Below are 27,748 nucleotides of genomic sequence, written 5' to 3'. Positions count from 1 at the left end.
GCTCCTGAAATCTGCTTCTGCATTCATCCCAGTCATCAGAAACAGAGCATTGGGGTAGGTGCATATCTCACATAAATGTGTGCGCAATTACAATGATAGTTTAATATGGTCAATTTCAGAAAATATGATATAACATAAACATAATGTTGACAAGTAAACTATGGTTTAATGGAATGTTTTGCCTTGTGTAGTAGGTTTTGTGGGTTTTGACACTCTTATGTAAGTGTCATAATAACCAACAATAAAATAACGCAATATATGTCACGACAAATCTAAATATATGTGTCATGACAGTGTTATGGCAATATTATGACAGGTTATGACACGTTATGTCAGCTGTTATGACATATTATGACATGGTTATGACCGTGTTATGACGCTAGGTGTCAAGTAAAGTGTTACCCTCAATTCCTTTCTATATTGCTAGGCAGGCAATGAGTTACTTTGTCTCACTAAACCTCATCAACAGTAATGATACAGTATAATGAAAAGAAGATGCCCCAAAAGAGATAATAATTCTAGGAGAAAGTTCATAGAGAAAGATACAATCAAACATCTAAGCGTTGAGCACAAAGCAAAAAACGAAATGTTGGATAATAAAGCAGATAGCTGTCATAAAACAGATTCTGTTTGGCCTAATGGCTGTATGTTTGGCTTTTAAACAGCAGAACCCATTGGTTCTGTGGTTATAAGAATCACAGTGTGCATACCATTTCTTTGATTCAGAGCTGTGATCAACACTGCAGAGCAGACATGGGCTGTAAAGCGCTGGTGGTGTGTTTAATGGCTCTCAGTTGATGTTTCGCTGAAAAGAGGGATGCATGGATGGATCCTTGACAGTGTCTTTTTTACGAGACAAAATGATGGCATGTAGCCTCCATCCTTTTGATCTCTCTCCAATCCCTGCCAGTTTTTAATGCCACAAACTGAAATGGCCAATAAATGAATAACACTACTCTGTTGGCAGAGTACGGGGTCAATAATGGATCATTCATTATTGTTGAACAATGGTGAAGAGTAGCGCAGTGGTAAATAGCTTGTGGTAAAATGTCCAAGAGGAACAGATGGTGAATTAAAGTTGATATAAGTTGCATGATGGTGGATGGAACATTGTCAAAAGTTACAGGTATGGGATACGGATATACTGCTACTCTCAGAATTGGTCATTTAAGCAGGAGTCTAAGTACAGTATGGAAAGAGAGAAATAAGAATTGACAGAAACAATGAATGACCATGAGCAGGGCTGTTGCAGTGACCGTATTACCGCCACACCGTTTAGTCACGGTAATTAGGCTTCTTCAAGCTCTGATGCTGCTGATTGTCATTAGTAGCCTATCAAACTTGCTAGCTGGTACTCAATACTCCATTGTCCCTGTCACGTCCTGACCATAGTAAGATGTTATTTCTATGGTAGAGTAGGTCAGGGCGTGACAGGGGGTGTTTTGTGTTTTTCTATGTTTTCTATTTCTATGTTTAGTTCTAGTTTTCTATTTCTATGTTGTTGTTTTTGGGATGATCTCCAATTAGAGGCAGCTGATCCTCGTTGTCTCTAATTGGAGATCATATTTAAGTAGTTTTTTTTCTCCACCTGTGTTTGTGGGTAGTTTTATTCTGTTTAGTCTTCAGTACCTGACAGAACTGTGAGCTTATCGTTTTTTCTCTTTGTTATTTTGTCTCTAGTGTTTTTGAGTTTAAATAAATTTCCTCATGAGCACTCAATACGCTGCGCTTTGGTCCCCTCTCTACGACAGTCGTTACAGTCCCTCTAATCAGTCTGACATCAATGCAAATGTAATCGAAAATCTAACCAAACACATAATCAGAGCCCATGAGCTTATGTTGCGCAACATTTCTATAGGCATGAAAATGAACCACAGGAAAAGCGTCCTCCATCTGCTATTTACAGTTGAAGTCGGAAGTCTACATACACTTAGGTTGGAGTCATTAAAACTCGTTTTTCAACCACTCCACAAATTTCTTGTTAACAAACTATAGTTTTGGCAAGTCGGTTAGGACATCTACTTTGCATGACACAAGTCATTTTTCCAACAATATTTTACAGACAGATTAATTGACTATCACAATTCCAATAGCTCAGAAGTTAACATACACTAAGTTGACTGTGCCTTTAAACAGCTTGGAAAATTCCAGAAAATGACGACAAGGCTTTAGAAGCTTCTGATAGGCTAATTGACATAATTTGAGTCAATTGGAGGTGTACCTGTGGATGTATTTCAAGGCCTACATTCAAACTCAGTGCCTCTTTGCTTGACATCATAGGAAAATCAAAAGAAATCAGCCAAGACCTCAGAAAAAAAATGTAGACCACAAGTCTGGTTCATCCTTGGGAGCAATTTCCAAACGCCTGAAGGTACCACGTTCATCTGTACAAACAATAGTACGCAAGTATAAACACCATGGGACCATGCAGCAGTCATACCGCTCAGGAAGGAGACGCGTTCTGTTTCCTAGAGATGAACATACTTTGAGGCAAAAAGTGCAAATCAATCCCAGAACAACAGCAAAGGACCTTGTGAAAATGCTGGAGGAAACAGGTACAAAAGTATCTACAGTAAAATGAGTCCTATATCTACAGTAAAATGAGTCCTATATCGACATAACCTGAAAGGCCGCTCAGCAAGGAAAAAGCCACTGCTCCAAAACCGTCATAAAAAAGCCAGACTACGGTTTGCAACTGCACATGGGGACAAAGATTGTACTATTTGGAGAAATGTCCTCTGGTCTGATGAAACAAAAATAGAACTGTTTGGCCATAATGACCATCGTTATGTTTGGAGGAAAAAGGGGGAGGCTTGCTGTCACGGCTGTCGAAAGGAGTAGAGGACCAAAGTGCAGCGTGTGTGCAGTTCCACATTTTATTTAATCTGTGAAACTTTGCAATACATAAATAAACTGAATCGACAAAACAACAAACCGTGACGCAGAGGAGAAACAAACACTACTCAAAAATAATCACCCACAAAACCCAGGAAGAAAAACCCCTACTTAAGTATGATCTCCAATTAGAGACAACGAGGACCAGCTGCCTCTAATTGGAGATCATCCCAAACAAACCAACATAGAAATACAAAAACTAGAACCTAAGAACATAGAAATAGAAAAACACAAAACACCCCCTGTCACGCCCTGCCCTACTCTACCATAGAAAATAAAAAATATGGTCAGGACATGACACTTGCAAGCCATAGAACACCATCCCAACTGTGAACCACGGGGGTGGCAGCATCATGTTGTGGGGGTGCATTGCTGCAGGAGGGACTGGTGCACTTCACAAAATAGATGGCATCATGAGGTAGGAATATTATGTGGATATATTGAAGCAACATCTCTGGACATCAGTCAGGAAGTCAAAACTTGGTCGCAAATGGGTCTTCCAAATGGACAATGACCCCAAGCATACTTCCAAAGTTGTGGCGAAATGGCTTAAGGACAATAAAGTCAAGGTATTGGAGTGGACATCACAAAGCCCTGACCTCAATCCCATAGAAACTTTGTGAGCAGAACTGAAAAAGCGTGTGCGAGCAAGGAGGCCTACAAACCTGACTCAGTTACACCAGCTCTGTCAGGAGGAATGGGCCAAAATTGTATTTTATTGCGTGAAGCTGGTGGAAGGCTACCTGAAACGTTTGACCCAAGTTAAACAATTTAAAGGCAATGCTACCAAATATTAATTGAGTGTATGTAAACTTCTGACCCACTGGGAATGTGATGAAATAAATAAAAGCTGAAATAAATAATTCTCTCTACTATTAGTCTGACATTACCCATTCTTAAAATAAAGTGGTGATCCTAACTGACCTAAGACAGGGAATTTTTACTAGGATTAAATGTCAGGAATTGTGAAAAACTGAGTTTAAATGTATTTGTCTAAGGTGTATGTAAACTTCCGACTTCAACTGTAAGTGCATAGACGACATGTATTTTTCCCCGCTGCCCCAATTTTGAGACAGGTGCACGATAATGGTCCATTCTATATCAAAACAAATTTCACACATATATTATTTAGTATATGTTAAGACAAGATTAAATGAAGAATAGTCTGATGTGTGACAATATTAGCCTATCACTTGTGAATGATATATTATCACTTGTGAATGATGCCCAGCATAAGAAACTGCCTTTTTTTTGCAACTTTTTCAAATCATAGTCACACACTACATATAGCCTAGCCCATAGGCCTATATGTTTTGATAAGGTTTGTATCACAACTAAAGTGGCCAAATAAGTTCTTGAAATAAAGCACATTAATTTGCTTTACAAGGGGTTTAGAGCCTAACTGGCATACATAACCAGCGCATGATTTTCAAGTTTGAGGAAGATCATTTTCACCATAAAAATGCACCTTTATAATAAAATCATTACATGCATAATCGCAATTGTGGTCACTTTTTATCAGTGGTGGAAATTGTACCCAACAGTCATACTTGAGTAAAATGAAAGATACCTTAAAAGAAAATGACTCAAGTAAAAGTAAAAGTCACCCAGTAAAATTCTACTTTAGTAAAAGTTTTTAGTTTAAAATATACTTGTATCTAAAGTAAATGTATAAATCATGTGTCACGAGCACACTCCAACATTCAGACATCATTTACAAACGAAGCATGTGTGTTTAGTTAGTCCGAGAGATCAGAGGGATGACCAGGGATGTTCAGTTGATAAGTGCATGAATGTGACTGTTTTCCTGTCCTGCTAAGCATTAAAAATGTAACGAGTACTTTTGGGTGTCAAGAAAAATGTATGGAGTAAAAAGTACAATATTTTCTTAAGGAATGTAGTGAAGTAAAAGTAGAAGTAGTCAAAAATATAAATAGTAAAGTAAAGTACAGATACCCCAAAAACCTACTGGAGTAGTTGTCATACCCTAACTGACCCGCAACATGTCCCTGTGGTCATCCCCGAAGCCAGTGTCGTCCCGCAGCGCGTCGGGGGGGAGGGGGGGGGGTGCTGTCACGGATCCCCCTGGTAATGGTGCTCATTCCGTTCACCAGCTCCGGAGGTCTACGTCACCGGCCTTCTATGTGTTTGTTTTGGGCTTCGTCCCCGTCTTTTTCATGACGTACTTTATTTTGGGTGGAGAAATAAAATCCCCCTTACGTATTCCTGTCTCCTATCATTATATAGAGTGACATAATAATCTAAATGGAGACAGTGGGAAAGGCCGAGCTGGCGACCATCGTAGAGACAGTCCAGCATCACGAGGACTGTCTCTCCAGACTCGGCAGCGCCATGGACAGCGTGCTGGCAACCATCCTGCATTTGCAGGGGAATGGCAGTCCCTCCAGTCTCCAGCACTGGTTCCGGCACCAGGCCACACACCACCACTACCTGCTTCCATCCCATCTAAGTCGGTTTGGGGAATACCCCTGTCCCTCCTGGAGCGCTTTTACGGCGAGCCAGCGAGATGCAAGGAATTCCTTCTGCAATGCGATCTGTACCTCGCTCGCTACGCCGAGGCCGTCTCCGGGAGAGACAGAGTTGCCACCGTCATCTCAGCACTGACCGGACGGGCCCTGGACTGGGGTGCTGCGGTCTGGGAAACAGGCGGACCTGAGGTTGAGTCCTACGAGCGCTTCACCCTCCTCTTCCATTCGGTGTTTGATCATCCTGTGGAGGGCCCGAGAGGGGGGTGAGCACCTACTCCGACTACGCCAGGGATCTAGGACCACCTCGGAGTTCGCTCTGGAGTTCTGGACCATCGTGGCCTCTACCGGATGGAACGAGTTGGCTCTGGTCACCGTGTTCCCGCAGAGAACTGCGTGAGGATGCACAGATGGAGTTAGCCTGCTGTGATGACAACCTGTCACTCGACCAGCTCATCAGCATGGCGATCCAGTTGGACAAACTCCTGCGGTCCCGACGAATCCGGAGCCCATGGTTACACCTGCTCCATGGCCAGAGCCGATGGAGGTGGGCACTGCACGTTTGCCCGAGGCAGAGCATAGGAGAAGGAGGAATCTGGGCCTATGCTCCTATTTTGGAGAAAAGGGTAATTTCTCCCCAACCTGCCCTATCCACAAATAGGCGAGGAGATGACAAGCCAGGGAATTTGCCTGCTCCAACCCAGGCAGGATGCAAGATCTCCCCTCTTTTTCTGTCAACTCAACCAGTGTGTTTTCCCACTAAATTCCCTGAATACCCTAGCCCGTCACTCTCGTTAGCTCTGATTTGATTCCGGAACTGCCGGGAATCTTTTAAAAAGCGCACTGGCCACTGCATTACGCATTCCTTTGGTTCCCCTACAGTCACCCATTCCGGTTCGAGCCCTGGATAATTGTCCAATAGGGACAGGGCTTGTACATCACATCACTGTTCCCGTTTCTCTGCTGACCCATGACACTCATTTAGAACAGATGACCTTTTTGATTATAGATACCCCCACACACCCCGTTATTTTAGGTCTCCCCTGGTTGAGTTGGTATAACCCTGTTATTTCCTGGTCCGAGAGGAGACTGCTGGGCTGGTCGCAAGAGTGCCAGGGGAGGTGTCTCGCGGTGTCTGTCAACACCACTATGTTGGAAAGTCCGGGCCACGCCCCTCAAGTGGATTTACCGGAGGAATACCAGGATCTGCACCGGGTTTTCTCTAAGACCCAGCCTACACGCCTGCCTCCTCATCGCCCCTGGGACTGTGCCATTGACCTGCTGTCTGACACAGCCCTTCCGAGAAGACATGTCTAACCCCTCTCCTATGCGGAGACCGAGGCCATGGAGACCTACGTACAGGAGAGCCTCCAGCAGGGTTTTACGTCACCATCCTCCTCAAGCTTATTTTTTGTTAAGAAGAAAGATGGGGGACTGCGCCCCTGCATTGATTATTGAACACTGAATAAAGCCACCGTTAAGATCCGCTATTCTTTACCCCTCATCCCAACCATCATCGAACAAATGCACAGGGCGCAGTACTTCATGAAACTGGACTTGAGGAGCGCCTACAATCTGGTCCGCATTCGTGCAGGCGACAAATGGAAAACGGCCTTTTCCACGACCACGGGCCATTACGAGTATCTTGTTATGCCCTTTGGCCTGTCTAATGCTCCTTCAGTCTTCCAGGCCTTTATTAACGAAGTGTTTCAGCACATGCTGGGACGTGCGTAGTGGTTTATATAGACAGCATTTTGGTAAATTCTGCTGACTGCCCCCAGCATGTCTCATTAGTCAGGTCTGTGCTGGGAAGACTCTTGGAGCATGATCTATATGTTAAACAAGATAAATGTTTTTCCAGCAGTCCGTGTCCTTTTTGGACTACCTCATATCCATGGAGGGAGTGGAGATGGAGGAGCAATGCGTCAGCGCAGTCAGGCCATGGCCCATCCCCAACTTCGTGAGAGCAGTCCAGTGATTCCTGGGGTTGGCCAACTATTTCCGGAGGTTCATCCGGGCCTTCAGCACGGTGGTCGCGCCTCTTACCTCCCCGCTGAGAGGAGAGGAGGTCTCCAGTGGGTTCGATGGATGGCGGAGGGCGTTCGAGACACTGAAGGCACGCTTCACCACTGCTCCCGTGCTGGCACATCCCGACCCCTCAGTCTCCTTCATCATCAAGGTGGATGCCTCCAAAATGGGAGTCAGGGCAGTGCTGTCCCAGCGCACCGGAACTCCTCCAAAGCTGCGGCTCTGCGCCTTCTACTCCAAGCAGCTGAGCCCCACACAGATGAGCTACGATGTAGGGGACCAGGAAATCTTGGCGGTCAAGAAGGCTCTGAAGGAGTTCAGGCACTGGCTGGAGAGGTCCAAACACCCTTTCCTGGTGTGGACGGACCACCGCAACCTGGAGTACATCAGGGCAGCGAAGAGGCTAAAACCGAGACAGGCTAGGTGGGCTCTATTCTTCGCCAGGTTCCAATTCACGCTTTCCTATAGGCCAGGCTCGAAGAACGTGAAGGCGGACGCCCTGTCTCGCCTCTATGACGAGGAAAGGCAGGGAGAGGAGATCCCATCATCCCTCCAGTGCATGTTGGGGTATCATCGCGCCAGTGGTGTGGGACGTGGAGGCCCTGTGCACGGAACCCGCACCTGCAGTGCCTGGAGAACCGCGCCTACATGCCCACGGGTGTGCGGGACCGCCTCCTTACCTGGACGCACATGGCGCCTGTGTCGGGTCATCCTGGGATAAGCCGTACCATCGCCTGCCTGACTGAGAAGTACTGGTGGCTCACCTTGGCTAGGGACGCCCGGATTTACGTCACTTCCTGCTCCATCTGTGCCCAGTCAAAGACCCAGACACCTCTCTTATGGAAAGCTCCTTCTCCTGCCGGTTCCATAATGACCCTGGTCTCACCTCTCGGTGGACTTCGTCACTGACCTTCCCCCCTCCCAGGGGAACACCACCGTTCTCGTCGTTGTGGACCGGTTTTCCAAAGCTTGTTGCCTCCTTGTCGACATATTTTTAATCATCATTAGAGTCACATCATGCAGCCTTACAATGTATTAAAAATCAAAACATATTGCTCAATGTTTGTAGAACAACTAAAGTTACATTAATAACTCTAAATGTAAGGGCTGTCGTCGGAAGAAGGGGACCAAAGCGCAGCGTGGTACGTGTTCATGATTGTTATTATCAAAACACTCAAACAAAAATAACAAAACGAAAAGCCAACAGTTCCGTCAGGTACTCTATACAAAACAGAAAACAACTACCCACAAACACAGGTGGGAAAATGGCTGCGTAAGTATGATTCCCAATCAGAGACAACGGCCTCTGATTGGAAACCATACTCTGCCAAAATAAAGAAATAGAATGCATAGAATGCCCACCTCACACCCTGACCTAACCAAATAGAGAAAAAACACGGCTCTCTAAGGTCAGGGCGTGACACTAAATTAAGCATACAGTATAGGAGCGCCTATTTTTTTGTTAAACGCTCAACACAGAATAGCGACACTGAAATCGTTTGGAGAAAATATTTATATTTTATTCAGCTATGTTCAATTTTATTCTTCATACTATAAAATAATATAAAATAATGCCACGGAATTCTAAGCAAATCATGTCTGCTAAATGAACTAGTGTAGCCCACAGCCATTTGGCATAGCCACATCAAGACAACTCAGAGTATGCTATTCTTTTCTTCTGAAATAGACTACATTTTCTTCATATCATGCTTCTTTAGACCTGTCTAAAATAAATAATGGATTTATTGTGAAGGTGTAGACTATATTACATGGATTTATTCGAGTTCTAAAAATGTAGATGTTCCAAAGGTCTGCATCCGTGGCTTGTAGGCTATGTGTGGAAGCCAGGAGATGCTAAATGTGTTTATGGTAATTAACGGTCAATTACCGTGAGACCGACAGTTATTTGCTTGACAATTACCGGCTGACGAAATTTCGTGACCGTCACAGACCTATTCATGAGCTCATCTTAATTTAGCTAGAAGGGTCAGCAGACATAAGAAATTGATTGATTGATTGATGATAACTATCAACGACATTAATAAGAGATTGATTATTTGGACACACACCAGTAGATGATTGGGAATATGTCAGGAAAAAATTATTCAGATGGTACAATTTATTTAGATTTTTTTTTTACTTATTCTTTGCTAAGCACAGTGAACAGAAGTATATTTTCCTGTTAGCCAATATAAAGAGATCGATGTGCATCTGAAGTCTAACTTGGTTTATTGTCCATCGTGTGGAGTTATCAGATCACTCATCATAATCACTCCATCCCTTCCCAATTTTCTGGGTCGCTGGCAGATGCTCCTTAGCACAATGAGATTAAATCAGTATTGTATGAAGATAAAGGAGTTTGCTATCAAAGATTTAATCAAAAGGAGGCTCATCACATATTTCAGTTTCCGAAAGACTCAATGGCTTTACTTACTGATGTACAGTGCTGGAAAAAGTACCCAATTGTCATACTTGAGTAAAAGTAGATGTAATTGCAAAATTATACTTAAGTATCAAAAGTTAAAGTAAAAGTATAAATAATTTCAAATTACTTCTATTAGGCATTCCAAACGGTGCAATTGTTTTACTTATTTACATTTACGGATAGTCAAGGGCACACTAAAACACAATTTACAAATGAAGCAAGTGTATTTAGTGAATCTGCCAGATCAGAGCCAGTAGGGATGACCAGGCATGTTGTCTTGATAAATGTGCGAATTGGACCATTTCCTGTCCTGATAAGCGTTCATAATTTAACGAGTACTTTTGGGTGTCACGGAGTAACACATACATTATTTTCTTTAGGAATGTTGTGGAGTAAAAGTAAAAGTTGTCAAAAATATAAATAGTAAAGTAAAGTACAGAAACCAACAACAAAAAATACTTCAGTAGTACTTTAAAGTATTTTTACTTAAGTACTTTACACCACTGCTGATGTATAAACTGGTCCTGGGTCAGTTGACAGCAAGGTGAAAGGTGCACAGGACAAAGTGAGAAAGGAAAGGGAAAGGGAGATACCTAGTCAGTTGTACTGACTCTCTGAATCAGAGAGGGCTGCCTTAATCAACATCCATGTCTTCAGCGCCCGGAAGGGGCCAAGGGAGCATAATATTTGTGTCACAGAAGCAATCCTTGTTGCATTGAATAGATTCAATTGAATTCCTGCTTTCGTAAGGTAATTGATAGCATCTGATATACATCTGAGCAAAATAGCTGGAGCATTACTGACTCGTGGTAATCATGATTTATAATACGTATACTCAAGACATAATCCAGTATCTTCCCTTGTGTGAGTTCATCCCATCCAAGGCCCTGTGCTTATTAAATACGAGCATCATCCAGAAACTGTAATCAACTAAATCTTGAAAAAAGCATGGGCGCAACAAATGAGAGATGATATTTTGTGCAACACATCACAGCGCCCATATCATGTAGCAAAGCCAATTTGTGTAGCTTGCGAACAGAAAATAAGGACTGAAGGAGACAGATGTTTTGCTTAGAAATGGCTAAATCCAAATATCTGGATTACAGTTGAAGTACAAGCCAGGTCATATTTACTATTTTTGACCGCAACAGAGACGATGTTCTTTAAAACCTTGTTAAACTACAAAATGCAATACATTCAACATCCCTGTTCAAATGCCTAGAGTACTGGGGGTCTTGTCAAGAATAAACTGTGAAAATGGTGACCTCTATATGTACAGTAGCACCACATGATTAAACAAAACAAACAACTACAAATTAAAGCAATAATATAAATAGTGTACACAATTGATTTCGAATTCCCTTCTGGAGGGATGACAGAGCATTCTTTCATCCTTAAGTCATAGCTTTTCTTTCCCACAATTCCCAGGGTACAGTAAATACACTCCCCTCCGTATTTATTTGGACTGTGAAGCAATTTTTCTTATTTTTTTTTTTACATTTGATATTTGGCTCTATACTCCAGCATTTTGAATTTGAAATCAAATATTTCATATGAGGTGACAGTACGTAATGTCCCCTTTTATGTAAGAGTATTTTCACTTGATGAAAAAAAATTGACAAATTCACTTACATGTAAGTGTATTCAAGTATTCAAAATGTTAATATTTGGTCCCATATTCCTAGCACGCAATGACTACATCAAGCTTGTAATTCTACAAACTTGTAGGATGCATTTGCAGTTTTTTTTGTGAGGTTTCAGATTATGCTTTAGGAACTGAATGGTGCATAATGTCATGTTGAAGTCATTTTTATTGTAAATAAGAATTTAAGATGTTTCTGAACACTTTTACATGAATGTGGATGCTACCATGAATATGGATAATAATGATGAGTGAGAAAGTTACAAAAGAACAAAGATCATACCCCCCAAAAAAATGCTAACTTCCCCTGGGAGGTTGGATCAGGAACGGGCTACTGCATTTGGGGCTACGGGGCACCGGCCTCCAGCAAATGTCCTGCAATTCTACACATTTTCCTAACATATAGAATCTGACCTCCAGTGGTCACTCAAATGCCCGAAACTAAAAAACTAAAACATTACTTGGTTAGGGGCCCCCTGGAGGTCGGGGTCACAGGTCACGTGCCATGCATGCCCGTTCGGTAATCCAGCCCTGGGTATGATCTCAAATCCAAAATGCTTGGGTATAGAGCTAAATGTACAGTGGTTCCTCCTTTAAAAGTTGCGAGCTTACACCGCGGGACTTAGAGGTACCCAGCGTCATGGCTTCATTGCTCCAGACCACCGCAAGGGGGAGTTAGAGCACTCATTATGCATTTGGGTCCCAAGGTTTTTACATGACCAATCAAATCGAGTGGTTCCAATAACGAATTTGAGGCGAGCCATCCGTCGCTGGTGACTTTCTTCAGCAAAGATGGCTGACAAAACATTACGGTGGAAGCAAATGTAATTAATTATAACGTCATAACGAGTCAAGCAAAAAAATTACAATTGAGAGGAATATGTTAGTTAATATACAGACAAACGATTGTGCATATTTTTTTGTCATAAAGTTCATTTATGAAAATCCCTATTTAGCAAGATAGCTGACTAGCTAACATTAGCCAGCTAGCTAGCTAGTGTTATGACATGAGTATGAAATTGTAATTCGTGGTGTTTAATGTTTTAGGGACTCCTGAGAAAACTAGCAAACCAGGCTGTCGTCTTGTGAAACTGGATGTAAAGAATCTAGCTAGCTAAAGCATTTACTGGAAATTGAATGTACAATTGTGTAAGCTTGCCTTGCTTATATTTGCCATGCAATGCAGCTAAATAGCTATTTAACTATTTATTTGCTTATTGTGTAGTGGAGGATAAATATAACTGTATGCCTATGGATGTGTAGCTAGCTACAGTATGTAGCCGATCTGTGTATGGACCCTAAAACGTATGGTATGAATATTAGTTCATAACCTATGAACCTTAGCTATCATAGTTGTTGTATCGACTTCAAGTCTGAATGGCATTAATGAAGCCTATGGATTGAGTAGAATATAATAACTGTATTGTGCCAAGGATGCAAGTCCTATATACATGTGTACTGTAGTTATTACCACACATGAGATCCCCACATTGTAGCCTGTACATTGAATATATTCACTGATAATGTACTCTTCCATGGCAAATAAAGGTGCGGTTCAGGTATGAATCTCTGTGAGACATTCTTTTTCAGTCATATCCAATACCAGGTGTATCAAACTCCATTCTTTGAATGATGCTGTGTCTGCATGTATGTATTACAATTATACACTTCAACAGTGTTTACCACTCCTGCTCCTGGGACATCAATGTAACTATGCAATAGACTAGAAACATGATTTAAGTAAAGGCTGATTTGTAATTCATAAATATACTAAAAAAACAGTACACTACACCTCCTATGCATATCTAAGTCCCTTCATTTGCATTAATCTGAGGACACAGGATAGGTGTAGTATTTCAATGGGATACTTAATTTCAACCAGCGGAGAATGTGAAACGCTTTATTGAAAGTTCATTATCCAGGTGTTATGAATACATAATACATGCATTATAAATATTATAATTGTAATATTATATTATAAATACAAGTTCAATCTGTTCTTTAATGCACATGCAATACATTATAAAAAAAGAAGAAGAAAGAGGATGTGGGGAGAGAGGAGTAGAAGACAGAAAAGGAAAGAGGTAAAACAGAGGAGCAGGGAAGACAGAATATGATTAATGATTTACAGTGCTACCCTGATATTCTCTTAGTTCATCACAATTACATAGTGTCTCTAGCGGTGTCTCCTAACCAGCCTTGGGCTCGCAGTCGGGCTGAAGGTTACCTTAAGAGCGGGAGAGGTGGCGATGACGGGACTGGCTTCCTCTCTCACATCAAAACATACCTGCAGACGAGAGACAGATGGATAGAGAGAGAGAGCATGATTTACTTCTTTGGGATAGGTGGGACGGTAGCGTCCCACCTGGCCAACATCCGGTGAAATGGCAGAGTGCCAAAATCAAATTACTATAAATATGAAACTTTCATGAAATCACAAGTGCAATACATCAAAATACAACTTAACTTGTTGTTAATCCAGCCAAGGTGTCAGATTTCAAAAACGCTTTACGGCGAAAGCAAACCATGCAATTATCTGAGGACAGCGTCCAGCACACAAATGCATAACAAATCATTTACAACCAGGGAGTTGCGACACGAAAGTCAGAAATAGCGATATAATATATGCCTTACCTTGGAAGATCTTCTTCTGTTGGCACTCCAAAAGGTCTCAGTTACATTACAAATGGTCCTTTTGTTTGATTAATTTCTTCTTTATATCCATAAAAACTCAGTTTAGCTGGCGCGCTTCAGTCAATAATCCACTCGGTTTCCATCGGTCAAAATGCATACAAAATGAATGCCAAACGTTACCAATAAACTTATCCAAACAAGTCAATCAACGTTATAATCAACCCTTAGGTACCCTAATACGCAAATAAAAAATAAAATTTAAGACGGAGGATTGTTATTGTCTTTACCGGAGATAAACAAAAACAATGCGCTATCTCGGCCATGCGCATAGAAACACTACAGCCAAAATGGGAGCCCTTAGAAAAACTACCTCTTCTCCCTAATTTTTCCAAAAACCAGCCTGAAACTTTCTAAAGACTGTTGACATCTAGTGGAAGCCCTAGGAACTGCAACCAGGGACGATTTCACCCTATTGTAAAAGTGCCAGGCATTGAAATCAGTGGTATGCTGAATTTTCTTTTTTTTATGGTTTGTACTCAGGGTTTCGCTGCCATTTAAGTTCTGTTATACTCAAAGACATTATCTTAACAGTTTTATAAACTTTAGAGCGTTTTCTATCCAAATCTACCAATTATATGCATATCCTCGCTTCTGGGCCTGAGAAGAAGGCAGTTTACTTTGGGCACACTTTTCATCCGGACGTCAAAATACCGCCCCCTATCCCAAAGAAGTTAGGCTTTGTTTTTTTTTATTCTAACACGGTCAGTCATTATAATCATCAGGAGGTGAACTGCAAATCTGACCTTGGATCATTAACTCTGGGACTACTACATCTCTATCTGAATTTCAATGTAAAGCATCTCTTTAATAATACTTCCTATTGACCCGACCAAGTGACCTCTCACCTATGATCATGCTGTGCCCTCTGTGTCAGCCAGTTCAGATGCGGGAGAGGTTCACCAACACAACTGATATAACCTAGAGGATTTAGGGAGAAGGATGAAGTGAAGGAGAGAGACTTTTATTGACAAAATAAGGTAGTTAAAGAGACTGTGTTCAACAGGAATCTGTGTGTGTGTGTAGTCTCACTTAGTGTCCACACTAAGTGGCTACAGAGTACTTTATGCTGAAAAACAGACAGATGAGTACAAACAATAGAAGATAATGTCATCATTAGACTTTTACATTACCAGATCACAAATGAATACATAAATACCACTTGAAGCTTGATGATGACTTGATCATTTGAATCAGTTCTGTAGTGCTAAGGCAACAGCTGGTGAGGTGTCAGGTTCGCCTCTGTACTTAAAGGGTGATTATTCGAACTCTCTGTGAAATGCTGCAGATCTGCCCGCTGACAAGATAGGAACACATATCCCACACAGAAGAGGTGGATAGAATTTGACAGGTCAAGGTATCCTTCTTCCTCTAAACTGTGCAGCAAGTTGTAGTACTGACATGTCACAGCACTCCAAACATCTCTCCATAAGCGTTCCACTATAACAGAAAGAAAGAAAAGGTTTTGTGGGGGGGAGGAACGTAATCTCTGTGGTCCTGTGGTCTTCCTCCATGAATAGTGAACACTGAGGTGGGGCCGAGGTTATAGAAATGCAAGTTGTGTGAGTGGTTACTGACTGCATGTGATGCAGACACCTATCTGAGTGTACCTGAAACATTAAAACAGAGCGCTATGTGCCTCACCACTTGGTTATTGCAAGGCTAACCCTCAGGGAAATCATGACTTGGCAGCAACAGGGACTTGATAGTCCAGTGAAAATGGGTGTTTATGTAAATCTGAAAATTAGCAGCTGACATCTTAAGGGTTTTTTAATTAAAGCATGTGAGACAGGTTCCATGTACAAGACAGGCAGGGAGGAAGAGAGACAAAGAACACAGAACAGTTTAATTACCTCTGGTCATGGACACTTTTGCCTGTTCCTCAGACAGTGAACATACATTTGGCAATATCTACATTTTCGACCCCTTGATCAGCTCGCACTTTGAAAGTAAAGAAAATAGCTTATTTTTTTTGTAGATATGAAAACAATAACTGAGATATGACTGTTCAATCTAAAGCAGCAGATGTCATTTTCAGGATACGTCAACACAGCACAGAAAGCTTAACACCAGACTGGTATTGTGGTTGTTCATTGGGTGATGGGAAAAATGCAATATGCGTACAAAATAATATACTTAACTTCTTTGAAAATCCATCTACGCCGCCAAAGATGACAATGTTGTACCTTGAAAAAAAGCATTGGAATTAAAAGTGAAATGTTTAACCTCTTAACCTGCTTCATTATTTATGTATTACCAGTTGATGAAGAACAACTTCAATTTCATACATCATTGAAAATGTGTCTACGAATAAGTAAGAATAAAAATGTTAAAATAACTTATTAGATTTGATGGAGACATTATACATCTTAGTACCATATCAATTTATGATTTGTATCAATGTGGACGAGAGACAGGGGAGCAGGATCAGAGTATTTTTGCCGAACAATGCAACAAAGCTGGATCATTCTGGCAATGATACCTGCACCATCTACACGCTGTAAAGACTCCCTAACTCTTCGCCATTGTACACGATGGCCCATTGCTTGGAGACTTCCTTTGACCATTCTAAAGCCCGCATGGGGCATCCTTGCCTTAATGGTCCTGAATTTCTGGTCAAACTCTTCATCTGGCATATCATTATAGCATTCCTTGACAGACATATTGTGTTCTTTCATCCTTCTGTGAAAAAAAGCTAAACGTTACACTGTCATGAAATATGAATATTTATCGACTATGAAACAAATAAGACATGGCCTGCTTATGAGTTGCCATGAAAGAAAGTTCGATGAATTCAACTGAAAATGGCGAGAACAGGCATTCGTAGCTAAATGTTTTGGTTAGCTTAAAAATAATAATTGCATGATTTATCATTCTACGGTATATATGTATGTAATATAGAAGAATGTTATGAACCCGACACTGAATTGTAGGCGCTAACTACTAGCTATGTAGAAGTTAGATGGAAGAAAGCCCAGTGCTGCTTACCTGAGATGCCATCATCACACAGTCCTTCGTAGGTGTCCGCTATGACTTCCTTTGTGTCGGAAAGAAAGGCTGAACAGTATTGGTTGTAGCCAAACTGACATAAAAAAATGGCCAAAATGGAGCGTGTTGATAGCGAAATTAGTTTTGTTTTCAAATACATTTTTTTTCTCAAAATATTTTATGTGAATAAAATGCATAAAGTTTTGCGCTCTATTCCAAAATATTTGATTGCAAAAAATTATTTTACTTTGAAGCCTCGTTTTTGCTTTCAGAACAATTGTTTTTGCTTGAAAATAAAAAAGTTTTGCTCTCGACAAAAAGACACAAATGTACCTCCATAGCATACAACAATTTGCCTGTGAATAACCAGGCCTTCATACAAACTTGCTATGCATAATTTTTGATGCACAACCGAAGGTGCTGCCACTCAGGTGGAGAATGACGCGTGGAAGAGGGCGAGGAACGAGATGGGAGTAACAACAATTTGTTGCAAGTTGGGGAGGGGGGGCTAATAGCGGAACAATAGACTATTCAACTTTTACTAAAGAATAGTCTAATAGCCGAGCTAGGTGTGAAAAACCCCCCTCCTATCACAGACCAGATTTGCCCTAACGACCAAGGGGGAGTTAGAGCACTGATTATGCTTTTGGGTCCCAATGCACTACTGTGTCTCTAACTGACAATGAATGGGCAATATAAACCAAATAATAAACTGATAATTGTGCACGACTTCAAATGAAACAAGCACGGAATAGGTTTCGAACCCTCAACTTTCTTGCCCGAAGTCCAGCGCGCTATCGACTGTGCACCAAAAGCATGCTCAAGCCGCTGAGTCGATAGAGCGCGTCCTTGCGGTAGCTTGCTACTCAATGTAATAAAGTAATGACTTTTCAAATAAGTTACCTTACACGTTATGTTGGCTGACAATTTGTTAGCTACGCTGTCCTTACAAACCACATAGCATATCATTACAGCAGCATATACTGGTATGTCAGCTATCTACCTAATGTCAAACCTGCCAGTATATGAACTGTAGGCTATCTAACTACCCAACGTTTATTGACTTGATTATTCCTGTCATTCTTAACTTAGCTAAATGGTATAGTCGTTGTGCGTTCTCAATGGACATTCGGGTGCTTTCGTAAATTCCCTCTGGGCTATCTACTCCGATTTCAGAACACTCTCGTCTGAGTGTACCAGAGCGCAGAATAATGAATTTATGAGCGCTCAACCGGTGTCAGTAAACGTCGGCAAAAAAGCATATTTAAATTGTTTCCAGCAGCACATTTACAGTCACCAACGCTCTGGTTAACACAAAAACTGCCTAACCAGCTCTGCTAGGGTGAGTAAAATGGTCAGAGTCTGGAAGTAGCTAGCAAGCTAGCCAATGTTAGCTTGTGTGCTTGACTGCCGTTGTAAGGCCAGAACGCTCAAATCAACTCTACTTCTCGGCCCGAATGTCCAGTGTGCGCTCCGAGAGTGAAACGGTCTGAATTTACAAACTGACAATGCTCTGAATTTATGAGCGCAGGCACTCCAGATTGAATTTAAGAACACACCCAAAGTCAAAAAATGTCTAACTAGTAATTTGTTATGCTGACTAGCTAGCAAGAGGTTGCAAAGCAACAGCATCAATTTCTGGTAGAGAAGGCAAAGAGCAAGTACGCTCAACTGAAAGTTTGGTTACACTACAATTAGGGTGTGGAAATGTTATGCCCCTTAGATATTAATTTAGAATCCTCCAATCCTTTTATGGTGTAGCCTACTCCCGACCGTCACGTTGTACAGCACCATATTGTCCATTCCATCCTAACGGAAACCCTGAAGGTTTCATTTTTCGTTTTTCTCGGAATAGAAACACCATAATATGAATCAAATTAATTAAGCCAAATTTCTTAAAATCAATCCCATATACTATGTTATTACAAAAAAGGTTTTAAATTCTCTGGTAATGCCAATATGGAAGACTATCAAATGCTTCTCAAAGATTCCCTCTTGTGGTCAAACTAGCACTAACTCGCATTAACAGAAAAAATGGCTGACAAATAAATAACGAGCCACAGAATGCTGCAGCAGCCCACAAGGTGTGCCGCAGTATGACAAAACGTTAAAGGAGGAACCACTGTACACATTTTAGTTTCACTGTCCAAAAAAAATACGTTGGGGAATTTATATCCTTGGTAAAATGAACTACTTGGAAAACATGCAAAATGAGGCAAGCCAGTACCATGCTGTAATTATATCTACAGGACAGAGTGGTACCAAAAGAAGACATTTTAGGGTCAAAATTGTAGCTGGGGAGTCTGACTCCCTCCCTTAATATGCTCTGGGAAAAGCAGTGCATTACTTTGCTCATTAACTTTCTTCCAGTCATTTCATCTCACCTAGCTAACTACGGTAAACAGAGAAAAAAAAGGGGGGGGGGGGGTGATACCCCTTCCCATTACCCATTACACAACAGTAGCTAAGATGGGGAGAAGTCTGTCCATAATAAAGCGCTGCTCTGCCTTCTTAACAACACTATCAACAAGGCAGGTCCTACAGGTCCTAGTTTTGTCTCACCTGAACTTCTGTTCAGTCGTGTGGTCAGGTGCCACAAAGAGGGAAAATTACAATTGTCTCAGAACAGGGCAGCACGGCTGGCCCTTAAATGTACACAAGGAGCTAACATTAATGATATGCATGTCAATCTCTCATTGCTCAAAGTGGAGGAGAGATTGACTTCATCACTAGCTGAAGCTGTTTAAACTACTAGTACACAGTTCGGACATCCATGCGCACTCCACAAGACATGCCACCAGAGGACTCTTCACAATCCCCAAGTCCAGAACAGACTACATGGAACTCTATTCCACATCAGGTAACTGATGTAAGCAGTAGAATCAGATTTTAAAAACACACCTTATGGAACAGCGGGACTGTGAAGAGACACACACACACACAGGTACAGACACATGCATACACACACAAACGCTAGCACTCTACACGCACGTACTTTGAAATAACGTTGTATGGTGGTATTATACATTTTCTAGATATGTAATGATGTAATAATGTTATATGATGTACTGTTTTATCTTTTGTTTTATGTGCGATGTAACTGCCTTAATGTTTTTGGACCCCAGGAAGGTTAGCTGCAGGAACTAATGAGGATCCATAATAAACTCCAGGAAGAGAAGCTGCTGCCTTGGCAGGAACTAATGGGGATCCCTAATAAATACAAATACCTCTCATTTTCTTTTTCATAGAAAACACCTGTCTAGTGGAGCGATGTGTGTTCAATGTGTGTTTTTTCAAAAGTGATCTTCAATTGTTTGGTTCATTTCAAAGTCAGTCAAAGCCTTTAAAGAGCACCTCTGATACATAGAGTGTTTAAATCCCCTAGTACTAGTAGGTCATGTGACCATGGGGGATAAGACAGGGATCAGACAGTTCCATATTAAACCTGCCTCCCTTCAAAATCAATTTGAGAGGCATAATTCTGAGCGGAAGGCAAATGTCAAATTGACATACAGATCTCAGAGGATAACGGAAACTGAAACATGCGTGGGCTGTATCTAACTACTGTTTGAAATAAAAATACTGTTAGGTCTACTCCATCCTATATACTGTATAAACAATCAGAATAGTGCATCAGTGGAGGCGGCTGAGGGGAGGACGGCTCACAATAATGGCTGGAACGGAGCGAATGGAATGGCATCAAACACATAGAAACCATCTGTTTGATTTTGTTGATACCGTTCCACCTATTCCGCTCCAGACATTAGCACTTGCCCATCCTCCCCAATTAAGGTGCCACCAACCTCCTGTGTAGTACATAGCCTATTAGAGTGAACAAATGAGTATTCAAATGGAACATTGTAGTCCACTGAGCTGTAATATTGTTTTGTTCACAGACTCACAGCGAGGAAACAGACTAGAATTGACAACGTGAACAAGGCTACCCAATCACATCTAAATGTAGCACGTCCTTCCAACAAGCCATAATCCTTCAATGTGGCATCTGGGGGCTATAGCGGTCTGTACATGGCTTCAGATACGTAAAGTAACATGTATGGAAGATATATCTTTCAAATGGAGGAAAATAGTTGATTATTTGATTATTTGAAATGATTACTCTTGCAGTTTTGAATTCCCCGCCATGGTCACATGACAATGAATCCCAATACCGGGATAAGATCCAGTATGAACCCAGACGGGTTCGAAAGGTCCAGAGAGGGGGACTGTAGTGGCGACGCTGGGGGTCGTTCCAACGCCATGGACATGGACCTCAACAGAATTTGATGGGTAGTTGTTTTTTGCATTGCTTTTGTGTAGCCTGCGAAACTGTCTCACTATCGTTCTTTGTTTATTGTTTTTTTCGTGTTCACTTTACAAATAAAGTTATAAGTATGAGTCTGGTACTTTTTATGATTTTTTTTTTTTTTTCTCTGGCCTCCTCTTCCTCATCCTCCCTTTCAGTCTCTCGACCTCTAACCCAGGCCCATCATGAGTTTGGAGCCGTGCTGTGCTCTAGGAGGATTAAAAAAAACTATTAAGAGCTTAAATGGTTCTAATGGTGCGCTGAGCGTGACCCCCCTTCTAAATGGCACAGGACCAGAGAGATAATGTATGTGGTGTGGGTGGGACATATCAGCTTCCACATAATGGAAATATAGGAGCAGATTCAACAGCTACTATTGTTGGAAAAAGGGAACTTGCCAAAGTTTAACACAAGGAGGCAGCGAGGGGACCGCTCGTTCCCCTGAAGCCCCTCTCTTGTTTGACTACTGCAGCGCAAATCCAATCATCCACTTGACCAGGGGAGCTTGGAGCCGTCCGTCTCCAGGCCCTTCAGCAGAACCCAATTATACCCGAGACCCATGAGACACTCTCAGAGCTTGGAGCTCTTCCCTTCCCACAGCTAACAATGGTGCGGTGGCCTATGCTCAGTAGGCTGCTCATGTACTGTAGATCCACACACCAACACCGCACCGCACCGCACGGACCAGAGTCGGCGTTCAGTCCCAGCTAGGTGGAGGCAGGGCTGCAGAAAACAAAGTGGGCTACAGCTGTTGATGCTGCTGATGTGGTGGAATCGTGGCGCGCTTGCCGCCTCTTTATCTCTTGTCCTAGATTGGCTGCCGAACACCGTGATACCAGCTCTACGAGCTCCAAGGACGTGTTAAAGGGGAACCTTTGTCCTAAAGGTCCTCGCATACTGTCTAAAGCGCTTAAAGGAAGACTGCAACTGCAAGTTTACAGTTTAGATCCCCACATAATCAGCCGTTGGATTATACTGGGAAAGCTAATGGACTGAGTTTATGTAGCTGCGTTCATTAGACATCGCATTGCTACCAATTCTTCAGATGGCGGTAGCTCACCTCATCAACCTGGGATGTGTTTGTGGTTTTGGCGTGACAGCCGCCTGGCTCCGCTCCGACACGTTCACATCACATCACACGCTATTCAATTGTTTCACAGAAAATGAATGTGGACGTCTGCCATTACAATGCTTACGGAGGATAACAGCGCTGTGTTTGCCATTCAGGGCCATTTGCCATTCTTGTAAACAAATATGGTAAACAATGCTTGTATCTATAGCTTGGCTTAGCTTAATCACTGATTCAACGACCATTCACATACAGTACAACACAATCAATTTGACTCTGTACCTTCCTAATCACTGGCATTGAATGCACTCTGGTATACAACATGGCGTTGCGGTCCCGTGTGGCTCAGTTGGTAGAGCATGGCGCTTGCAACGCCAGAGTTGTGGGTTTGATTCCCACGGGGGACCAGTACGAAAATGTATGCCCTCACTACTGTAAGTCGCTCTGGATAAGAGCGTCTGCTAAATGTCAAAAATGTAAAATGTGTCTAGCCAGCCCATTTTATGAAAGTGTCAAATCAAATAAAACACAAAAATAGTAACACTGTCACTGTGGTTGACTGACTGTGTGCTGCTGTCACATTTGGGCCTTGGAAAGCACAAGCAGGACGGGAGCCATGTGTGACTGTCATAGCTAAAGGGATTATCTAGTGATCCAATAAACTCTGGACGGCAATGACAAAGATGATCACGGCCGAGCATTGAGTGAGACAGATGAAATGTACAGTTGCATTTGTTAGTGACTCTGTATAGAGGACAGCACAGGTCAAATCACATCAGCATGAAAACATCGGAGACGCATGGAGAATGAAAATCACTAACGGAAATGTGAGGAATTGTATTATAGCTTTACTGTGCTTCATATTAAGACTACACTACACAAGACTTTTTATGCATGGTATAACAAACACAATTGACATTACCAGCAGCAACACATAGAGTCCCTTGGTAAAACAAGTGAACCATTGCTTTAGGCAGAATATAGTCCCACATAAATGTGATCACAAAAATAATATATAGCCAACAGACTACAGGTACAGTCTTAGAAAAAAGGTGCTATCTAGAACCTAAAAAGGCTTTCCAGCTGTACCCATAGGAGAACACTTTGAATAACCCTTTGGTTACGTTGATAACATGCAGCGACACAGATTTTCCTTAATTGTTTTGATAAGAAAAACAACAAACGCTGAAGTGCACATGACCTGGGAACAGCATAATATGATATTTTGCTATCCACATTTCTATTGCTCTCTTATCGATGCCATCCACCACCCTTTTTGGTTCCAGGTAGATCTCTTTTGTGTTCCATGTAGAACCCTATTGGGAAAGGATTCTACATGGAACCCAATTGGGTTCAATCTGGAACCAAAAAGGGTTCTACTTGGAACAAAAAAAGGGTCCTCCTATGGCGACAGCCGAAGAACCCTTGTGGAGCCCTTTTTTCTAAGAATAGTAAAATAAATGACACTCTAAGTCATATTAACTAAAATGTAAGGGGTAAACTGTATTTATTGTAAACAGCCGAGGACACTTTACAGGGAGAGTTTATGCTCCTGCTAGACCCCTTACTAAACCAACCTGCCATATAACAGGCTTTTAAAAGGCCTTCAACTAAAACAACCCCAAATACTAAAACCCAGTATGCACACATCGACAAGGTGTTCATATAATGGCAACTGTTTAAAGCTGACTTTGTTTGGGCAGAACAACATTGCCATTTGACAAGTTCAGGCCGGCTAGACTTGAAAGAGATAAATATTCCCCTGAGAATAAAAAAAAAGAAAAAGTTTACCGTAATAACATGCAACAACACAGATTTTCCTTTTAAATTGCTTTGATAAGAAAAACAACAAACGCTGAAGTGCACATGACCTGGGAACAGCGTAATATGAGATTTTGCGATCCACATTTCTATCGCTGTCTTATCGATGCCATCCAACAATTGCCACATAGTGTTTATCTCCTGAATGAACTATTAACCTTGTAGATTCTTATAAATAACATTCCACCACAGCACACACATGTAATTAAGAATATGTAGCTCTTGGCTATTATATTATCCCTGTGGGTAAAAGAGCATTCAATATTCCATTCCATTAGAACTGTGGCAGTACACTGTTGCATTGTTTTGAAGTGTGTATTTCAAAGGATCAATTTCTCAAGTCAAATACATCCTAGATGTAGACCTACATGTTCCCTACACGAATGGAACAATGCAGAAAATGAATCTTAAGCAAGTAGGAAGTGGAGAGAAGGGCCATAAACACGCAATCAAATGCCCCTCAGAGAGTTAATACATAGGGCACACTGGTGCTTCTCCTCACCAGTGTCAATGGGACATGGCTTACGGTAAAAGATAAGTAGCTATTTATAGATAAGAGGGTTTGTGATATGACCTGGATCGTTACACGTTCAATATTGCAATACATTTGACGGGAGTCAAGTGCTTCTAAAAAATGCACAGGACGTTTCCTAAGGCAAATCGTTGCTTCCCGTCGACCACCGCTGTTAACGTAAGGGAATCTGCATCCAAGGCTATTACGGGGTTACTATTACACTTGACCGATGCACGGCCTGCTGACCACACACGGCTACTTACTGTAATGACTTACTATTGATCTATAGCTAACGTAATGCAAAGGTGAACATAGACACTGTAGGGTACAGCCAGGTGAAATATGGCGCTTTCGCTTTGATTATAGCCCATGATTGCTATTGAAGGAACCCTAATCTTTCAATGCAGTAGAAAATAATAGGCAATTGTGATAAGTATGATATTATTGAGATCAGTCAAAATGACAGTGTTTAGATGGATCAAACCAATTCAGCATCTCAATCCCTTGTACATATAAAGACCCCTCCTCTCTCTTCTCTTCCACAACCTTCATTGTTTTCCTCATTTAAAGCTTCCATCTGTCTAAGATACCTATTTTGATATGTCATTGTTTAATTGAGATTCAACTGCTGCCTTTCTTGTCAAATGAGATAAATGGGGCACTGAGGATGTTTGAAATTAAATGGGACATTTTTTTTTCATCCGTAAAATATCAGTTACTGGTAGGATGCCAGAACGCAGGCTTAAATGAGGGAATTTTGGCAGGACCGGGGGAATTAGCGACCAGGCACTGTAAGGTCGAGAGACAGAGAGAGGCTGCGCTTACACAAGATGGACTATGCTTCTTGCTACAGCATTACTCTCTGACAAGCAAGTGTGAAAAGTATTGATGTAGCAACTTCAAACAGCAGCGTAATTCCAAAAGAGGATCAGTCGCACAGTGAAAAAGCCTTTGAGATCTATGGCGTTTCGCCCCACAAAGGCTCTGTCAGAATAAGTCTCTGTCAATAGATTTCCCGAGGTTTAGACACACTGTTCATAGAATGACAAGACGCTGCAGCTTAAATGGTCACTATGCCCCACTATGCACAATCAACAGTTCTATAAACGGAGGAGGTTCAGTATTGCTTTGATTTACTTTGTCATGCTTGTGTACACCACACCTAAATGGTAAACAGTGGTGATACTCTAGTCCTGCACAGTAAACAGATCAACGACCTACTTTTGGCTATGTAACATTTGTTGTTCACATGCAGTTATTGGCTTTGTATGTGCAAGGTCATTGTAGTAGAGCAAGTGTGTTGAACCTAGCTACTGCAAACAGATGCCTCTTTGTCAAAACATAGATGCTATCACCAAAACGTAAAATGAAATTCAATAAGTAAAAAGTGAATATACTGTAGCCTATGCAAAGTTGATATTAAGAAAACATTCATAATTCATGTGTTTATGCTTTGGATATGATGAATCCTTGCCTCCAAGGGCTTATAGGTTCTCACTTGATGAGGGAGAATCTGAGTAAAATAGACTGTTAGCGTAGCCTATGTGTGGTATTTAAATCAGTAGTTGTATTGTAATGTATGTCCCTATGCTGAACGCCCTGTAGTATGTGGATGACATACAGTAAGTGCTAGGGGACTTGTCCTTGAGGCATGTGCTCAGTATGATAGCCGCTATCAACAAACAACAATATGACATGAAGTTGAAAATGAGATAAACATGTAAGCTAGCCTTGCGCAATTCACTTCAAGCAGAGCAATAAAAGGGTTTCAACTCATAGCTATTTGGTTCGATTTGCATCAAAGCCGTAGGCTACATCAAATCAACAGACAATCCTGGACCACAAAACATCCAAGCATCACTGCTAATGTGAGACGCACTCTTCAATACAGAACATTCCTTTGGAGTCCCGGACGGTCCATCAGACGGCAAAGCCAATAGGACAAAAGCAAACAACAGACGATGCATTTCTAAACACAAAGAAGCAGCGACCGAATGGTTTGCACTGTCACTATAAAACGATTATAATGTAACCACAAAGTAGTCGCATGCACGAAATACAACGGCTGAATGACGATGAAAGCTTGTACCAAGTGTTCAGCAAGCTGTTGCGGTCTTTCGCCACTGGACAAACACAAATAGAAGCAATAGGATTCAGTTAACAAAACATTGGTACCTACCAGTCTCGTTGTCTACATCCCACCAAGACAAGTGGTGCTGAAACTGTGTCAGTCCTGCGCTGGGCTCCGCATCTGATCTCACCGCGAGAAAGCAGTGGGGGAGACTTGATAGCGACTGTATGCGGTACTGCAGCTGACAAGAGAGCTGTCCAATCAGGATCATTTGCGAAATGAATAGTAGCCAATCAATCCGTCTGGAAGTGAGGATTCCACTTTCTTTAGCAAGGTTGACTGACATGGCTGCTAAACACATTTGCAATGCATGACCGATGGCTTCAAGGAATTGCACTGCAAAAGCTGAGAAGTTTGATGTAGGCTAATGTATATTTTTGTAGAGTTTGCATGAATATGATGCTCCTCATAACAGACAATTGGAATTAGACAGTTTTAGGCTAAATTAACAAATGACTCGACCTCACAGTGTGACCATTTTGCTTTGCTAATTATAAAAGTCTTACTAAATTGGGATAGACAAAAAACTGCTAGTAAGGGTGACAGAGCGCTGCAGTGCCTTCTGAAAAGTATTCACACCCCTTAACTTTTTCCACATTTTGTTGTGTTACAGCCTGTATTTAAAATTGATACCCCATAATGTCAAAGTGGAATTTTGTTTGTAGAAATGTTTTGAAATTAATAACAAAATGTAAAGCTGAAATGTTAGTCAAGTATTCAACCGCTTTGTTATGAAAAGCCTTTCAGATGTTAAA

At 41.6% G+C, this 27,748-nt stretch overlaps 1 protein-coding gene across 2 annotated transcripts in view; it reads right to left on the bottom strand.

Moving 5' to 3' along the window:
* LOC115196108 (beta-1,3-galactosyltransferase 1) overlaps positions 1-27,317 on the bottom strand; it is a 129,722-nt gene extending 102,405 nt beyond the window's left edge. For both annotated transcript variants that reach the window (XM_029756681.1, XM_029756682.1), the window contains exon 1: positions 27,042-27,317. The gene's annotated coding sequence lies outside the window, so the exon portion shown is untranslated. The remainder of the gene's footprint in view (positions 1-27,041) is intronic.
* Between the last annotated feature and the right edge of the window lie 431 nt (positions 27,318-27,748).

This window comes from Salmo trutta, chromosome 6 (genome assembly GCF_901001165.1).
Source record: "Salmo trutta chromosome 6, fSalTru1.1, whole genome shotgun sequence".
Lineage (NCBI taxonomy): Eukaryota > Metazoa > Chordata > Actinopteri > Salmoniformes > Salmonidae > Salmo > Salmo trutta.
This window is presented reverse-complemented; position numbering and strand designations above follow the sequence as displayed.